The 16,107-nt window shown below is 41.7% G+C and overlaps 1 protein-coding gene across 1 annotated transcript in view; it reads right to left on the bottom strand.

Moving 5' to 3' along the window:
- LOC146977471 (protein FAM163B-like) overlaps positions 1-16,107 on the bottom strand; it is a 28,347-nt gene that overhangs the window by 10,880 nt on the left and 1,360 nt on the right. The gene's annotated exons all lie outside the window — the stretch shown is intronic.

Raw genomic sequence — 16,107 nt, 5'->3', positions numbered from 1 at the left:
AAAAGACCCCAAAGTTAAATTATGGAACTGAACATGCTTCAAAAAAGTTCAGGATACCTTATAAAAAAAGTAAAGTATGTTAGAAGAGCCTACGAATATACGCTATAACATGAGACCAGGTGGAAAATGCCTGAAGTGCACCATTAACCTTGGCTGTAGATTTATATCATAAAACAGTGCAGCCTGACAGTCTGCTGATAACAAAACTCTATTCAAACCAACTCTTTAGAGTGGTCTTTTTCCTATTTGCAGTTGCTGGAGCAGCAACAATTATTCATTCCACTGTATATGGTCATATAACATCTGGATTATGACCAAAAAAGCTAGAGGACTCGGGAAAAGTTATAAAATGTTTTTCAAGCAGATGTAGGCTACTACTGTTTCAGCACCATGTACCCAAAGAGACTTCACATTTACATGCTCCTAAAACACATGCGTCAGGGTTCTTAGTTAACCCTATAAGGTTATGGTCTGTGTCCTGTTTTATTGTGAATTCCCTATGTCTTGTCTTAGAGTGTCTTAGTGTCACAACCTCTGTCATTCTGAGTTAGTTCTTGTTTTATTCTAAAGTTTCTTGTGTTGTCTTCGTGTCTTCTCCCACTTGTGATTTCCTGACGTGTCTCAGCTGTGTTGATTGTACCACCTGTGTCTCGTTGTGTACTTAACCTCAGTGTTCTCCCTTTGTCTCCGTTGGATCGTCTGTGTTCTATAACCTGCATGCCTGTGTTTTGTCCTGCATTTCACCCCCTGTTACTTCTAAGTGTACCTGAGTTTCCTGCTTATTTTTACCCATAAGGTAATAAATACTCTGTGTCGCACCGCACCGTGCCTGTGTCTGCATTTGGGTCTTGTCTTGTAAAGGAAAACAATAATGTTTTGAATCAAGAATATATTGCTCTGGGTCAGAGCCGGCCCAAGGCATAAGTGAACTAAGCACCTGCTTGGGGCCCCGTGACTATTGGGGGGGCCCAAAAGGCAAGTAACTTTTTTTAATTGTAGTGCGTAACTTTTGTCGATCCTTAGAGAGACACTGCGTAATTACAAAAAACGTATTAAATTATTGTTGCATTTCAAATTGTTGTTGCACTTTTCTGTTGCAGTAGCCTATATTTAAAACGAAAAATTTAAAAAAGAAGATGATGTGTTTACAGTAAATGCAGTGTCTGTTGGTTTATTTTGTTACTTTTAGTCGACCTACAGTATAGGTGACATTCAGTATCCCAGTACTACATCAATTTGAAGATGAAATGTAAATCAACCCCAGGCTGCACTTTTAGCTGAATTTGGTGCCTTCAGAATAAAAACCATAGATAAAATAGGTAAAAACCTGCTAGGATATGATGATTCGTAATGACAGAGTAAAAAATGAAATTATTGGCAGTAATAGAGGGGGCACCAAAATAAAGATTTAGCTTAGGGCCCCATGGAGGCTTGGGCCGGCCCTGCTCTGGGTTGTTAATAGCAGAGTCCCAATTGGTCACTGTATTACTGTATTATATAGTCTGATGAAATGTCTAAGTATTGCATTGCTCACCAAACCACACAGAGACTCAATTAAGACCTGATATTAAAATGTATCTTGCATCTACACTGCATGTAGGTATGATATGAACTTGATTACATTCACCCCAATTGAGATCCAATCAATCTAAGTCACATCATCTCCTCTTTTGCTCAGTTCCACCATTCACACTGTTCTCCACCATTTGCGTTAATTACTCGGTTGCTATGTATAAATTGCTAAATTTCACTTGTATGTTTATGCTAGACAAAATTATGATCGTCTTGAATGACTTCTTTGTGTGTTTTCTGACTAATAGTTGTTAGCTTTGGAATAGTCACACAATTTCCTCAGTTGTTGTTGTATATGTGGATTGACAACACAACAATTGCATCTACACCCGTGTTCAGCATGGTCACAATGTGTGCCCGGCCACCTCCTGAGGTGGTTTGGCCGATCCGATCACCATCTGTCCTCAAAGCGCCATCCAACCGCAATCTGATTGGCCAAAACACATTTCAATGCCAGGTGTAAATGTAAGAACCTTGACAACCTTACAAACACTATAAAGCACACAAGCAATTACACAGGAAAAGTCATCGCTCATTGTGAACACACACGGTGTCTTCTCACGTACAGTGCACATACACACACATGGACATGTACATGCAGCATTAGTCATTGTGCAGGGTAGGCTGGCGGTGTGTATCTCCTGGGGCTCCCTTAATCAGATCAGTGTGTGAGGGATGTGTTGCAGCAAGGCGACGAAGAGTGTTAATTATTTAACACACACACATATACACATACACATGCACATGCACGCACACACACGTAAACACACAACTTCATTGTGAAATAGAACTGGAGAAAGCCAAACTTGTCTGCTCAGCTCCTTTTGCTGGTATTCGTCCACAGAAATGACAAGTGGGTTCGGGGCGAAAGAAGAACAGTGGCGGGCACACACACACACACACACACATACACACATACACCCACACACAAACACACACAAGCGCTCACATGCAATAATTTTAGTACTTGCTAACATGCTCAGACAGTGGGGCTTTGGAATAAATTGCCATGCTGCGATGAAACATGGCAGGGATCACAGCAGAGGTCTTGCTAGGAATAATGGCTGTTGACAGGCTTTCAGTTCAATGGGGGAGAAGTACACAGTAGGTGGTGGATTCGAGTCATACACAGGAGACAATAACATGCCCTGAGAACAATGGGACAAGCTCTATTACAACTGTAGCCTCTAAAGAGTGATTTCACCACACACACAGGCTCCAAACACACATGTTTTGAGCCATAAACAAAGACAGTGTAGCAGACAAGACTAGCCGAACTGTTCCAAAAAAAATCTGACAATAATAATCATAACAGTAATACAATAACCCATGCTTCATCAAGTGTTCTGTCCTTGATTAGCCTTTGTCGACCCTATAATGAACTCCAAAATCAGAGAGTATTCAACTAGTCTTTACTGAAATAATTAACACCTTACATAACATCCACCTACAGTGCGTTTCGTTCTATCAGAGGAAATTAAAATTAATTCAAATCTTCATTATGCAACATTAATCACATCTACAGTACCCTCACTTAAATACTGATGCGGGATAGTGTGCGCGCATCATGGAGATAATGAGGCGTCACCGTGATCCGCTTTATCCACTTTGTTCATTGTTTCTTTGGTGCGCTACTGTGTCTCGCTGTGACAGGTCTTTCATACGACGTGTTTGACTGCAGAGGAAAAGTTCAACAGTTTGGGGAATTCACTATCTTGCTGAGAGTGAGATGGGAAGATCGATACCACATTTATGTCTCATGCACAGCCAGACATTCGCAGCCCCTGCAAGCTGTGACTCGCCAGCTGTGTAGCAGTTTCAGCTCCTTCTTATCATCGGCTACACAACTGTTTGTGTCATATTTTATTTCAATGCAATGAACGTCTTCCTGTCTCTCTGCCTCTCTTTGGTGGTCTCTGCAATCAAAGTTCATGATACATTCATGAAAATGTGGAAATATACACCCCAAGAATCCCACCTCTTCCACACTGCTGGACTGAAATACGCCTAGTTTTACATGTATATGAGCTTACAAATTCCTGCTTAGGCCTTGTCACAATATTATCCTGTATGGCTGCTTTGACCCTGACTGTGGCATCACTTGATTCTCCCCCTGAGCCCATTAGCTCGCCCTGTTCCAGCATAAAATTTCACTACACGCACAAAATTACCTCCGCTGCTGTTTCTTTGTGTCTCTGCACCCACCTCCGAGAATAATGGCGACACACAGCTAGCCCCAGGCAAAGCTCTCCAACCTCATCCCCGGCATTGAAAGGCATTGACCAACTTAGCTCCTCACACAACTCTGACCTTGAATCGGGCACCAGGGCAATTCTACAGGCTGTCAGTGGAGAGAGAGAGAGAGAAAGAGAGTGAGAGAGTCTGGGGTTGTGGGTGAAGAAAAGATAAACTGGTTTTAGCCATGACCGGAACCAGGAATAGGTTTTATCTGTCTCATGAGCCCTCACATTGCTTAGGCAATGTCTCTGTAATTAGTGCCCCTCTGTGAACAATATATCATAAAAATGGCTCTTGGCTAGTATGAATATAGCACCATGAGGACATTTGAAAAAAACTTAACGGTGACCCAGGGGTCTTCATTTAATTATACAGCTCACTAAATGTCTCTCATCCATCTGAATGACCTTGCTTAGTTGTTCTTCCAGTTCATAACGCATGCTGATGTAAGGAGCACATCTGGAACTTCGAAAATATTTTGCACGCACTGGAAGCAGCAAAGCTCAAAAAAGCTTCTTCTTTTAAATATCCACTCCATACTGAGCCTTTCATTTTCAGCTCCAATTAAGTTTAAGCAATATTTGAGGAATTCTATAGGGCTATAATGTAAAATTTCTGGAAGAAAACACTTTGACAGGATCTTTTTTTTTCTTCTAAAATGCAACTTTAAACATTCATGCAGGTAGAATAATTGTATTCCTGTTACAATGGTTCAATGGTGAAAACTACAAACTTCTCATTCGATCAAGAGGCACAGCTTTCAATGTGGGAAATCTCTGATGAAAGTAAACTACTGTCAGTTCTATCAAAGCCATAAACACCACCTTAAATCCACCTTCATATACCTCTGAACTATAAATCGAGTTTCTGATTGATGCACATTGGCATTCGCATGCACAATCAATATAAGTTTACTGTACTCCATGGAGAGAGCTCTAATATTTTGTACTGAAGTGCAACAGATCATGGATTGTTACTTAATGTAAGAGACCACATTAAGACATTATGACTATATAAGTCACATCAGTGCTCAGGTAAAGGACTCTCATCCTGTCAGTGTTAAAAGAAGCAGTGGTGCAGTGTCACATCCAAACAATGTAAAAGCCCGACTTTCCTGCTTCTTCCAATTTTGAATTGTAGATGAAAAGAATTAAACAAAATGATCTTTCATTTTCCAATCATCTCAAAAATAATTGCATATAATCACAGTTTGTCAGTCTGCCACTGTACTTCCTGGTCCTCCCCTCCGCCATGCCATGCTCTACCCTCTGCTGTGCAAATAATACCACTAGCTGTGCATGACAGGCTATAATCTTGGCACAAGTACAAGCTGAGTTTGGCTCAGAGATATTACTCTTCTTTGAACTTTACAATTGATGGACTGAAGAGCATTTCTTAGCCCTGAAACCTAGTGATGCAAGTGGTAAAAAAAAAAAAAAAAGGTCCCCAGTTCACTGCAGCTCTTGTCATGAAACTACTTGGACTTAAAGGGAAAGTTCAGAATTTTTTTCCCCTTAAATATCAACACTTAATTTCATGGAGCACATTGGATTTAAACACTTAAAAGAGCCAAATAGGTTTATGGGAATCTGAATCCGAAGAAAACCCTGTTTTACCCCGTATGCCTGTCTAATGTATACAGTATCTCACTGACTCGCCTCTGCCACCGATTCAACATGCTCAATCAGCCTCTGATGAGGCATGACTGGTGCCAGCAGTGCTGAACACACACAGGCACGAGGATATAGCTCAGAGGTAGCGGGTGGATGGATCAATGTCAGCTTGGTTTGACAAGCGCCAACTGCAAGCAGCACATTCAGTAAAAAACAACAACCTCTGTTTACCTGTGAATATACTGTAGACAGAGTGTTGCAATGCACATCTCTCTCCAATATACAGTACAAGGAATAGTTGAGCTGCATATTTGTGTGGTAGTGTTTGAGTGTGTGATTGTACTTTTTACCTGAACAGAGAGGGCAATGTTTGGTGACGCAGAGCAAACTATTTATTCCAATACTCGCACACGCTGGCACACAAATTCACGCAAATTCATTGTAATAACATAAACAGGAGTTACTGTTTCTGCTTAGTGCTGCATAAATACAGGAGACAAGAGCGGAGCTACAACTCGATAAAGTGTCGGGGCCCTCGCAGAAATAAAACTGCTGTTCATGACAGAGCGTCGGTCTGTTGAGAGATATTTATGCAAACTCTCCGTGCACCGTTCCCTCTGTGTTCTTTCATATTGAATAATAACAATAACGATAATGAAAGCAGCGAAACCAAATCTCAGCACATTTCGCTCACCTTCGGCAATGCATAATCTCTGTGTGTGTTTGTGTGCGAGCAGCTGAGTCTATTCCAACTCCGAACGGCATAACTCGATCCGATAACACATGACGCTGCCTGGAACTGGTTCACTCTTGGTTTATAAGTTCAGTGTCAGTCACGTCTGCTCCTGAGAAATTACGCAGACAGTCTGTTGTGACACTCCAGCTCCGTGAGAACCCCCTGGTGTGAAAATGTTAGCCATGTAAACACACCAAGCAAGCAGATAATACTGGGCTGAGTCTCCCGCTATGACAACTTAATATATTATTGCAAAAACACTCAAAAGTATAATCATATGTGAGGACACACCACCCCACACACACACAGACACACAGACAACCCTTGCCTCTGGCTAGATGGTCTGCTCAGGATAATACACTGCCCTCAAATAAATGTAATTCTTTTTCCTCTTCCTGAATTAGATAAGACACCATTAAATTACATTTGCTCCTTGACACTTGACAATGAGATCTTTCCAATTTTAGACTTTTTCCTTACTCTGCCTTCTCTCCCCAAGCAACAGCACGGTATCTATAATTTTAGCTCCGGGTAACGGGTTAGTTTAGTTAGCATAGCATAAGCATCTCCTTGTGACTCAAATAGGCTGCCAACAGCCATAAAGAAGGCTGTATGATGTTATTTGGCAGCTGTGACAGGTGTAACCTAACATCCCAGCCATGTCACATATGTCAGAATGATTCTATGAGGTTACATCTAATAAAGTGGAAATAAAATGCTGTATGTTTCACAAAGAATTACACTAAATGTCAGTGATTCCACTCCTTTTGTACCTTTTCTATTGTATCAAACACCTCTGCCGGCCTCCACATCCCTTGGTTCTCTCTCTACACCGGATTCATCACTGCTTCCTCTCTCAGAGTTTGGAGTCAGTCAACTCGGAAAAGCAGCTACCCGCAGGAGGGCCATTCACAGTTCACAGGTAATGTTAGCTTTCATATCCTATCTTGTTTGCTGCTGTGTGTGCAAACCTCCTGCTGAGAACAGCTGCCATGCGTGGTCACCCCCGGTGTGCGATCGGCTGTCAACTTGTCAGACAAAAACGCAGGTCCATAGAACCAGTATTTATGTATGAAAATATAATTTTTGTGGCAATGCTGCACTTTGAAGTCGAACTGATGGTGTAGAGACACTCCTAAGACTCTTGACGGATGTGGCAAAAGTTCAACTATACTGAATTCATTTTCATGGTTCTCTGTTCTTTGAAAATCAAGAGAAAAGTGCATCCATCTTTGTCGCCTGTGTGTGTATGTGTGAGAGAAGAGAGGAGGATGCAGACTGTGTGAACGTAGAGTCCTGGGCACTTGTTAAGTCAAGGACATGTAACCTGATCGTTCATAACATCCTCACACTGGATAATGGATATTTCATCTGATATTTAATCTAAATCTGTGCATTAAAACGCAGCAAACAGAACCTGAGAGATAAGTACTTAGAGTTTGCAAAGGCACACAGAGACACACACACACACACATATGGCCAGAAGCCACAGTAAATGTAGTGAAACAAGAGGTGGTGTAGTGAAGGTCAGGTCATATTATGGTATCATAACTTGGTTATCACAGTGCTCACTGCTACTTAACCCCAGCTGCTACAGTTGATGCACACATCTGACAAAGCATATGGTTTGTAAGCAGGAGAAGAGAAGAGAAGAGAAGAGAAGAGAAGAGAAGAGAAGAGAAGAGAAGAGAAGAGAAGAGAAGAGAAGAGAAGAGAAGAGAAGAGATTTGATTTTTAAAACCAAACTTTAATTATCAGTCCCTACTATGTCACAAAACTCTATCAAATTCAATCACACAATTGCGACAGAGAAAAACAGGACATAATCAACTGAGCAAATGACAACAACAGAAAAAAGACTCAGAAACTCAGGACTAGTGAGTCCTCCTGGACCGAACACAAAACCCCATTTACAGCCCAGGTCTTCACAAAACCCTCTATTTGGTCCGTCAGCTTGTAGAAGCTGAACTCCACCCTGAGCCGAGAGAAGAGGAGAGAAGAGGAGAGAAGAGAAGAGAAGAGAAGAGAAGAGAAGAGAAGAGAAGAGAAGAGAAGAGAAGAGAAGAGAAGAGAAGAGAAGAGAAGAGAAGAGAAGAGAAGAGAAGAGATTTGATTTTTAAAACCAAACTTTAATTATCAGTCCCTACTATGTCACAAAACTCTATCAAATTCAATCACACAATTGCGACAGAGAAAAACAGGACATAATCAACTGAGCAAATGACGACAACAGAAAAAAGACTCAGAAACTCAGGACTAGTGAGTCCTCCTGGACCGAACACAAAACCCCATTTACAGCCCAGGTCTTCACAAAACCCTCTATTTGGTCCGTCAGCTTGTAGAAGCTGAACTCCACCCTGAGCCGAGAGAAGAGGAGAGAAGAGAAGAGAAGAGAAGAGAAGAGAAGAGAAGAGAAGAGAAGAGAAGAGAAGAGAAGAGAAGAGAAGAGAAGAGAAGAGAAGAGAAGAGAAGTCCCTTGGCAGCAGTTTTCTGTTTGTTAGCATCATAACATTTAATTAGAATCAAGTATTTACAGTATAGGTTGAATTCCCTTGCAGTTGCTTATGTCTATATGTGTGTGTGTGTGTGTGTGTGTGTGTCTTCCTGCAAGAGCACCTGTGCTGCTCTGCTGCTCTCCTTCATCTTTTCTTCAGCCCTGCCCATGGCACATTGCCAATCCCATCGCTCACTTTCTTTGGTCATCTCTCCCCTTCTATTTGTTCTCAGCTCCACCTGCTCTATCGCTGTCTCTTTCCATGCAGCCCGTCTCTTGTCTGTTTAGCCTCTCCTTCCATTTCCGTCGCTGTCTTTGTCTGCCCCTCTTGCTTTCCACCACTCTCGCTCCATGTGTGTCTGCTCAGCTGATGCACACCGCCTTAGGGAGCGTAGGCAGGGCCTCTGTTTTAAACATCACTTTCAACAACAGCAGCAGCAGCAGCAGCAGCAGCAGCAGCAGCAGCAGTCGTGCCACTCACAAGCAAAGACAGCGCCTCTGACATGGAGATGGATAGATCCTGCTGCGTGTCACTCTGCATATTCAAAGCGGAGTTTCTCAAGCAAACATGCTATTTACAAGAAGTTACTCAGCAGCAGAAGAATCTCAAGGGAGTTGGAAGTTACACACACTGATGAAATCATCACACAGTTGAAGCATACAGCAATTCGCACTGTGGGAGATGATACCCGCTGATACAATATGCATACACAAAATACCATTAACTACGATGAATACTTTGCATTCTAGGAAGGTTTTTCTGTACTTTTCCCTCGATATTGGATGGAACCAAATCTGAGGATAGCCTCTCTCAACTTACTCTGTCTCTATCCAAGAACCTGCCCTAACGCCCAGTGTCAGCACTATGTCAATGATACCAGATGGAGGGCATAAAGCTCACTCAGTGTAAAGTGCACTTCACACTTTCCCCTTGTGCTCCCCATTCAAATACTCAGATTCAAATGATTGGTTACCCTGCAAAGTGATGGTGGCCTCCGAGGACAAACACATTCACAGACTAACCGTTATCTGATAACAATAACTTTGACTGATTAATACTATCGTTTTTTTTTGGGGGGGGGGGTTCACACAAAGTTACATAGGAGGTCTTACAGTATGTGCCAGTTACACAGCACAGTCCCCGTGAAGGAAGACAAACATACACGGACATAGATGTGCATCACCTGTAACAATGGCCCTGCTAAAAAAAAAAAAAAGGACGACACTGCGGTCCCCAGCCGGTTCAACTGCAGCTCCACAGAGCAGCTGTCAGAAGAGACTCTCTAATGGTGTTTGGCTGCAACATTGGAAGATCTAGCTCAGCTGTAGCACTGTGTGTGTTTTACAACAGCAAAAAAACAAACAAAAAAACAATCGATGAACCTCTGCGCAAAAAGAAAAAGAGTGCAGAAATGGGGCAGATGTTTGCTTGCTCTTTGTTGTTTCTTTGACTTCAATTTGTGCCAACAAAATGTGAATATTGTTTATTTTTTCCGCCAGAAGGGCTTTGGAGAGCTCTTACGTGCTGTCGTTACATGCTACACTAATAAACATGACAAAGTTGTTCTTTAGTCTGTAAATGCCACATTTATAGTAGTGACGTGTTAATTCATATTGTGATGATTGTCTACTTTCAACACGTTGTGTGTTGGTGGTTGTGTGTTTGCAACCAATAGCCTATTTTATTCTTGAAAAAAAAACTTGACAAAAGCCAGTATAAAACAACGTATAAAATGCCTCTCACTGGGCATATAGCATCATCATATTTTGAGGTGGCACCTGGGGTGGCCAATCAGATTTCAGGGGTGGCCCTGGCCACCCAAGGCCACTCCCTGAACACGCCACTGGTTAGGCGTGATGTTAAAGCATCACTAAAGGCTCTTGTGCTTCAACAGAAGTGCTTGTCAGATGGTCGAACAGCATCCAAAATCCCTTTCCAACACGGGATTGGAAAGGGCTGCATCCGACATTTTCTATAACTTTCCAAACCAGCTACACCCACTTCATGCTGTGTCTGGTGTGGTATGAACCTTTCTCTCATATTCTGTACTTTCTTATGTTTCTGCCACTTATTGTACAATTAAGTAAAACACTTTGAAAGTCTTCCAAAAGAGAAAATGTGTGCCTATATGAAAATCACATCACCCTCTTCTCTCTGTATGACTGCAGATTTTCACTCTACCAAGGAGCTCATAACAATTATAATAAACATTTCTGTTTACTAGTGTGCTTGGAGGACACGATGTACAGTATGAGCTGGTTCTTTTTGAGCAAATGCTGCTTACAGGGCTCAGAAAATGGAGTTGATTTTTACCTAAACATACATGTCAGATGTCATTTGAAGTTGAAGAGCGACCAGAAACCGGGGCATTAACCAAAAAAAAAAAAAAAAAAGCCATAACATGTTGTTTTAAAACATGTTTTTTCATATTACTACGTTAAAAATAAGTACTTGGTTCTTTTTTAATTTTTACCAGCTCTCTGTGCAGCAGTTAGTATTGCCAATCAGTAAACTTGTTGAGATGTGAAATCATGCACAGTGAACAGCTCAGTGCTTTAGTGTTTGTCACACCTAAATTGTGCATTTGGACTTGCCGAGACAGTTTTGAAAAATCATCCTCACTGTTGTGTTCATGAGCTCGTGTCTTGGCAGGGAAAAACGGCACACACCTACCTAGACTCAGTTTTGCTCAGCCTTAATCACATAATTTGTCTTTTTCTTAAAAGGACACACACATACAAATGTGTATCATGCATACTGTGCTGCACATCCCCTGTATATGTGGCACAATTACAGCAAAAAATCCTTGCAGGACAAATTTTGTGAGCAGTGAGTGACAGGAAGAGATAATCATAGAGCGAGAGAAACACTGAGATGTCAGATGCAGGATATTTTCAGTATTGTGCTTGACAGTTATCTGTTTGTATTTGCCTCGAAAGGTCAAAGGTCAACGCAGGAGCTGCAGTAGACATATGATTAAAGTTTGGGAAACAAGAAAGAAGGTAGGTAAGGCAGCAGAGATGACTGGGATGGAAAGAAATAGCATGAAGGAGAATGGTGGTAGTCAGCAGAGGAGGAAAAAAACAGAGGGCGGGAAAAGGCACTAAAAAAGGAAAGGAAAAATGTAGAAATAAGTGACCAACAAAGACGAAGAGAAGGCAGCAGAGGGCAGCTTTGAGAGGCTGGATGTATACATGTCTTTGATGAAATGTGGAGATAATTGAAGGTAATGTGTTAAAAGCTCAAGGCTGATGGTTGCCTGGTTGTTAACGCTAATGGTCAGTGCTCAAGAGGCAGTGTGTGTAAAAGTACAAACAGGTCCTCAGTTACCATAGTGACGGGGCTATTACAGACTGACATTTTACCATTGCCTTTTCTGTTGTTTGAGTGGGTGGTTTATGCTTATAAGTTCTGGTCTGATTGTACTTGAACAAACTTTTTTTTCCCCAGCTCACTCACCGTATGCTAATCTCTAAGCTGATAAAAATTGAGGCTCAGTGCAGTCGGGCAGAATTGCAGAGATGCATAATAAGATTAGACACATCGCAACAAGTGGAATTTATGAATGAGAATATCACGTGCATGCTTACTTTTGTTTGCAGAGTACGCCACGACCTTGCTGAGCTATTGTGTTCTTAAATTCTTTTTGCTTCATCACTTTCCAAAAGGAGTGTGTTGACGTTTGCAGCTTTTCAGGCTCAGATTTAACATTATGCAGCTAAACGTGTAGATCCTATACTGAGCTTTGAAAAAAGGCTCTGGACCATAAAGTTTGTAATGTGAAAGCCCCTGAGCATCTTCGAAATAGGCTACACTCACAGACGTAATTTGTACATTTAGTCTCAGCAGTGTGCCATCTGCCTTTATATTTAGTGTGTGATATATGCAGCATGCTGCAGGCCATGTAGACCGACACGTTAGCTATGCAAAGCTTAAATGGGAAATCCTACATTTTCACAACATTAAATTGACTTTTGTGGCCTCAGTTGTTATTCCTACTTAGTAAGAATAGTGGGACAGAGGGTAAAAGTAGTGATTGGGTTATAAGGTAAAAAAAAAAAGTTAACAAGGGTTCATTATCATCATTAAAATGATTGTCCACAAAATGTAATCACCTGTCATTTTTTTGTGGTGCCACTTCTAGGATCAATTAGCTCTGTATTACAATGTAAGCTCACCACTATGGGTGATTTAAGGTGTTTTCGCCACTTCCACCTTTTATTCACGTGTTTTATTTCACTCATTTATGGGAGGTTTGTTTCCTATTTTTATTACTGTAGCTTGGCCTATGCTGCGTTCAGGCAAAGTCAGCCGAATGAGAACATGAAGAAAAACACCATTAAATCCAAACTTGGGTGTATTCATGCATTATTCCAAGGTGGTTAAACCCTGCGTTAACCTTGTAGTTAGACCTAAATTAGCTACTTTTGTTGCGCAGTCTATTTCTAGCAGCTTGTTGCCAAGTGAATGCAGATATGCAGGTCCTATGAAATTAGCTGAATTAGTTGGATTAGTGTGAAACTGCATTTTGTTTTGATGTGACTGCTAAACATTCCGCCAATTACAATTACCACCTACAATCTACAATAGATAGTCGGAAGCTGGATGTGGATGCTAGTAATTACCGTTTACATGATATGACATGAATGCAACATAATTGTGAAGAGACTTGATCACAACAATTGAGTTTTTGAGTAAAACTGTTAATAACTGTAGGGATGATGGCCAAAACCAATGAAAACGTGACTTTTACTGTGAGTAAAAACAGCAACATAATTCTACTTCAATTACACAGAAAATCAAGGCTCCTGTTCCCCATATAACTGATACAATTATTGGTACTATTCATATCATACATGCATGACAATTCATTCAGGAAGGACACACACAGAGGAACAGCAGCTTTTCTTCTGCTGCTGTTTCTCCTCAGCCTCTTCCTGTTCTCCTCCCCCGCCTCCCTTCTACTCCTTGGAATGAGCTTCAGCTTTTTACAATCACTCATTGGGATGAGGCCAGCTGACCCAACGCCTTGCGCGCACTTGTGTGTCTGTGTGTGTGTGTGTGTGTGTGTGCATGAGCGTGGGTGCTGGTCATCACGAGCGTGATGTGTGAGCACGTCAGGGTGTAGATGCGAGGAGAGAGGAGAGCGTGGTGCCGAGGGGGAGGGGAGGAGAGCCGGGTGGAGGAAGGGAGGAACGGGTGGTGACTGTTTAACATGATCACTGAGCAGCCATATTCCCTTCCCCCAGTCTCAATCCATCCATTTCACCTCTCCTCTCTCCTCTTTATCTCAACCATAGTGGATTTATTTCAATTTCCCCTCCTAGTAGTGCATTTTAAAAGGTAATTAAGCTGATAGGTGAGTACACTTTCAATGGCCTGAAAAAAGAAGAATTGGCTATCTGTGGTCACTCTTGACTATTCTACCAGTGTTTAAACCTTCCCTCCTCCTCTGCCTCTTCTTCTCCATCCCTCTCTCCCTGTTTTATATGCACTCCTCTCTCCACACCTTTCTTCAGCACCCATCTGTCTTTGAGATTTGCTTTTCCATCCTACTCATCTGCTTGTCCTTCAACTCCCTCTCTCCCCCTCCTCCTCCTCCTCTTCTCTCTCCTACTGTAATGACTTGAGAGGCTGGTGGAGCAGCGGCAGCAGCAGACAACTAACACACAGTCACTCATAGTCACGCTGCGAGGGGGGACTTGAGTGTGTGTTTTTGTGTGCAAGTGTGTGCATGCAGGAGTATGACTGATCTCCCAGGGGGCCAAGGTTGTTACAAGGGTCAGTGAGGAAGTCACCATGGGAACACAAGCCCCTCCTTGTCTTTCATTGTTGTCGGCCCTCTAAAAGCTCTGTATGTGTGTCTATTTTTATTTTCCTTTCAGACCACAACATGAATTTAGTCTCTTTTGTCATTCTTTATACTCGCCTTAGACTAGGGATTGTGATATGATATGATATTTGATATGATAACGGCATTGACATCTTAATTGATTTCACTGTACCTCAATGAACAGCATGGAGAGCAGAAGCCTCCTAGGTATCAATCTAAGTACCATCAGTTCCTCTTTCCCTCTGGCATGTTAAGAAAAAATCTCCTTTAAGCTTCTTAGAAAAGTGATGGACCTCTCTGTCACTCTGCTGGAGGGATGAACACCACCCTTCAAGGAGAAAATCAATAACTTGATGTTTTGATGGTGAAGAGCTTCAAAATATCCAGCATATATTAGTTGGGTTGAGACATGATGACAACACTGTCAGTGACCCCTCAGGCCCTTAATATTTGTCCCTAATCATTTAATGTGCTTCCTTTTTAAATCTGAAGCCCATAGTGACAATGATTTGGGGATGCGATGAGATTTTCTTTCAAACTTTTCTGTGCAAAGGCAGAGGTGAAGAGAGAAGGGCATTTACATGTGATAATCACAATGCCAAATTACTTCCAGTACTTCTGGTGATAAACACAGTGGAGCTAAATGACCATTATTCCACCATGGATAGTTTAAGCACACAATAATACAACAGAGTCTGAAATGTAGACTGTCAAAAAGCACAAAGGAGTTCTGATATGCTAACAGGTGGAGATGCTGTGTTGCTTTGAATAAACTAGTTATTTGCCAGTGTGTGCAATTTTGCCAAAAAAAAAAGGTTGACTCCTCCACTATAATACCATAACACCTCTGCTAGATAGACGGGAGGTTTATGACTATTATATTCCCACTCACTTCTGTAACAATTCAATCTTCCTGGTTACACTTGTGGGCTAAATTTTCAGGTGGTTAGCTGTTACTTCATTCATCCATAACAGTGTTTCCAAAACACCAAGTTAGGGCGGTGGGTTGCATCCTTTGTGTTCCTTGCCTAAAATAATTTTTGCCATTTTAACCGCCTTTGGGGAATATTTTTAATGTTCCACAGCCTTAATGCTGTTCGAGATGCATTTCCATCCTGCCTAAAAATATCTGGAGCGAACAGTTTGGATGCGACCATGGCTAACAGTTGGTGACAGTAGCTGTGGCTCACAAGCCATACTGTTTTGCCAGCATGTGGCAAGCCAGCCAGTCAGCCAGCCATACTGTCTGTCATACAAAAGCACTGAACCTCTCACTCACCTTTGCCAATCTCTTTTTCATCTCTCTTTCTTGCCTGTTTCTATTATTCAACCTGCCTATCCATCTCTGTATGCCGAACATGTCTTAAGGCTTTTGGAAACACACTCTGTTACATGTATGAATGTTGGGAAAATGGACTATGATCAATTATACATGTTCTGGGCAAAATAGGGGGAAGGAAAACAACCATGTGTGGCTCTGTCCATGGTGCTGAACTGAGAAACTATCTATCTATCTATCTATCTATCTATCTATCTATCTATCTATCTATCTATCTATCTATCTATCTATCTATCTATCTATCTATCTATCTATCTATGCCTGTCAGCCTAACAAGCAGC

The sequence above is a fragment of the Trachurus japonicus genome, chromosome 12 (assembly GCF_045865225.1).
Source record: "Trachurus japonicus isolate A0001 chromosome 12, Traja_1.0".
NCBI classification, from domain to species: domain Eukaryota; kingdom Metazoa; phylum Chordata; class Actinopteri; order Carangiformes; family Carangidae; genus Trachurus; species Trachurus japonicus.
This window is presented reverse-complemented; position numbering and strand designations above follow the sequence as displayed.